Source organism: Elephantulus edwardii, unplaced genomic scaffold (assembly GCF_000299155.1).
Source record: "Elephantulus edwardii isolate Elephantulus edwardi_28Jun2011 unplaced genomic scaffold, EleEdw1.0 scaffold00210, whole genome shotgun sequence".
Taxonomy (NCBI): Eukaryota; Metazoa; Chordata; class Mammalia; order Macroscelidea; family Macroscelididae; genus Elephantulus; species Elephantulus edwardii.
Genome location: NW_006399960.1, coordinates 200278 through 204260, shown reverse-complemented (window position 1 = coordinate 204260; position 3983 = coordinate 200278).

The window sequence follows — 3983 nt, the reverse complement described above, 5'->3', positions numbered from 1 at the left end:
TATATATATAAATAAAATAAAAATATCATGTTCTTATTTTTTAGTAAATTCCCGCTTATGGAATACCAAGTTTATATCAATATATCAGATTTCTAAGGGGACTCTAATGGTATAGTCCATTGAAATTTGCTGCTAACTCAAAGACTGGGCATCTCTGGTGGTTCTAATCCACCAGCTGCTCCTCAGAAAAATGGGCAATTTCCTCCCTTCTCAAACTACAGTCTAATAAACCCAATAGAAAGTAGCTATGAATCAGAGTCCAGTCAATAGTAAGTAGTGAGGAAGTAAGAAGGGAGGAAGTGATCAGATTGCTAGGCCAAAAGTAAGCCTAACTCATTGCTGTTGAGTTATTTCTGACTCAAAGCAACCTTATAGGACAGATGAGGTCCACCCCATAGGGTTTTCTAGGCTGCAGTTCTTGTGAAAGCAAACTGCCATATCTTCTCCAATAGGTTCAAATTAACAATCTTTCTGTTAGCAGCCAAGCACTTATTCACTGTGACCACCTGTTAGATATTTTAGGAAAAGGGCACAATCCTTTTCAATTCCATATTGTTCCTTTCAAACCTCAAGTAAAACATTGCATTTCCCTCCCCAAACTCACCTCCTGCCAAACAGCAAATGGTACATCCCTTAAAACCATATACCATGGTGTCTGAGAGTCATTTCTGTTTTTTTCTGTGTTATTCCACTTCCAGCACTGTTTTTCTGTTCTTAATATATCACTACAAACCAGCTTGTTTGACCTCCAGATGTAGTCCTTCTTTTGAAATTCCAGACTAGACCAGGTTAATACATGTCAATCAGCATTACCCCTTTCATAATATTAATTATATTTGCAGTTAACTATTTAACCCTTTATTCTCAGTAGCATGTTAACTCTATGAGGATAGAAACTGACTCTTTAAAGTTGACCACTTAGGTCCTAACATCATGGCAGGCATATGGGAGCAAATCAGTGAATATGTACTGCAGGAAAATTCAGACCCAAACCTACTGTCTAGTAAATTTCAACGCATACTGACCCAATAGGACAGAGCACACCTGTCCCATAAGGTTTCCTAGGCTGTAGATCTTTATGGAAGTGATTGTCACTTCTTTCTCCCTCAGGGCAGTTGGTGGATTTGAACTGTAGATCTCTTTGGTTAGGAGCCAAGCACTGTAGCCACTGTGCCATCAGGAATCCTTACTGAAAGGAGAGACCAAAATTCAATAATGTGCTAGCTATATTTTATTGCTGTGACAGTGATGTGCCAATCGTGGTAATGGTTATCCATGGTGGACAGTGTTGGCTGGAGCTTCCAGACTAAAACAAGCCTGGAAGCAGGAGGGCATCCACATGCTAAATGGTTTACCTCCAGAAACTCTATGTACGAACAGTGCTCAGGCCTTTTGTTCATAGAGTCGCTGTGAGTCATCTATGACTCGACGGCACCTAACAACAACAACAACAACAACATATTTCATTGGCTGTCATGGATGGCATTATGTCCTCCTCAAACTACATGCATATATAATGATATAATATGGAACCTATGCAATGATCCCCCATTACCTGATAAACCAAATAGTTGTAAAAAGGAATAAGGGTAGAATGCAACATTCTTTAATCTCATGACAGCCCTAATCTCATATAAGGGGAGTTTCCTTACAGTGTGGCCTGGACTTTTTTAGCTCTCTATAGATAAAAGGGGATCTGTAGTTACCTAGTGGTAAGGAACTGCCCTGCAATCCCAAAGGCACATGGTTTGAACCCACCAGCTGCTCCAAGGCTGTGTAATTTACTGCTTTTGAAAACCTACTGGAGAGTCAGCTATGAGTCAGTTCTGACTCGACAGCACACAATGACAGGTAAAAGGGGAGGAAAGAGAACTGACAGAAGACCTCAATACCAGTAAGGAAGAATTAGCAAGAATGCAGTGTCTGTTTGGATCTGGGCTCTCCTGAGAGAAACTTTCTTTATTTTTAATTTTTATTTTATTTATTTTTTTTTGAGAGAAACTTTCTTGGCACCAGAGAAGATCACCAGCCTATAGATGTTGAAGGAAATAAGGACTCTCCCCCACAACTGACACACGCAGAGAGCAGACATTCCCCTAGAACTGGCTTTGGACTGGCTTTTAGAACCCTGAATTTGGCCTTCTAGCCTGCTGATCCAGGCCTTGATCTTTGCAATTACTTTCTATGCATCAGAGAGCTGGACATGACCAAAGAAGACAGAAGAATTGATGCCTTTGAGTTGTGGTGCTGGAGACGAATATGAAATGTATCATGGTCTGCAAAGAAAAGAAATTCTGAAGGAGGTGAAACCAAGTTGCTCCTTTGAGGCAAGTATTTTGAAGTTTCGTTTTGCATACTTTAGGCATGTTGCCAGGAGGGATCAGTCCTTAGGAAAGGATGCCATGCTTGGAAGGGTAGAGGGACAGTGCAAGAGAGGAAGACCCTGGATGAGATGAATTTACACAGTAATTGGGGTAATAGGGTAGGTGTGTTGGAGACAGTGAGATTGGCACTTGATAGGTCAGGGTTCAGAGCTGTTATGTATAGGGTCACTCTGTGTCACAGGCAACTCAATAGCACATAACAACAAATCATAAGAGAATAAATTTGTCAAAATAGCCTCATGTGTTATCTCTTCTATAGCAGAACTAGATAACTAAGACATCAGCCTAACACTATTCTATAGCTGACTTTCTACTTCCAACACAAGTCCCATCCTTAGGACTGCATCTAGAGGACCCAATTCTTTTTATTGTTCCTTACAACCTAAACTCTACTCCTTGCCACCTGCACTGATGAACAAAAACAATGAAGATTTGATATCTGTTTTACTTATAGATCTGATTGCTGGGCTTCTATTAGCTGTGTCACACTAAACAAATTATTTCATTCCCCTGGACCTCAGCATCCTCACTGGTAACATGAGGGAATATGGTTAGATCAAATTTCTAGTCCATCATTGTGCAGTTCTGTCAAACATTCGATTCTGTAGCATCCTATATTGTGACATGTAACCTTTATATATAGATTCTGGGAGCCTAGTGGTAAGAAGATACCCTATAATCCTGAAGGCATGAAGTTCAAATCCACCATCTGCTCCCCAGGAGAAGGATGGGAAAACTCCTCTCACGTGATTAAGTGCCTCTACAAACTCACCGGAGGGTCAGCTATGGGTTGGATCTGGCTCGACTGTAAACACCACCACCACCACTACCACATACCACATCCCCTATAAAGCAGTGGCTTGCTAGAGCAAACTTATATCAGTTCATGAGAGTAAGCTGCACATCTCTTTTCAATGTCACATTCAGTGATGCCCTACTTGGTGATCTGGAGTCAAAACCTAGCACTAGTGCCACATTGTGTGAGAAGTATTGAAGTAGACAATCCATAAGTGGCGATCCCATTGCTATATCTACAACTGATAACAACGGTAGGACAGAGAAGTGTCCTATAGAGTCTGCAAGGCTGTAACTTTTATGGAGCATATCATCATATCTTTATTTCAAGAAGTAACTGGCAGGTTTGAACTGTTAAGCTTTTGATTGGCACCCGAATACTTAAGCATTGCACAGCCAGAGCGTATTAGAAGTGAACATGAACCATTTAAAAGACAAAGTTTTGATAGATGAAGAAAAGTGAGGCTCAGAGATATTCTTGCTTTAAATCACATAGGCAGGTAATAGGTCAGGGTTAGAAGCCAGGACTTGTAAATTTGAGTCTGTTTTCCTTTATTTGGCTCTGGTTTCTTATTTTGCTATGTTAGAACTGCCTCTTAAAAAAACATGTATTTGCAAGCAACAAATGCTGGCGAGGATGTGGAGAAACTGGAACTCTTATTCACTGTTGGTGGGAATGTAAGATGGTGCAACCGTTGTGGAAGGCGGTGTGGTGCTTTCTCAAAATATTGCAAATAGAGATACCATTTGACCCAGCAATCCCATTGCTGGGAATATACCCCAGAGAGACCATGTCTGCTATCC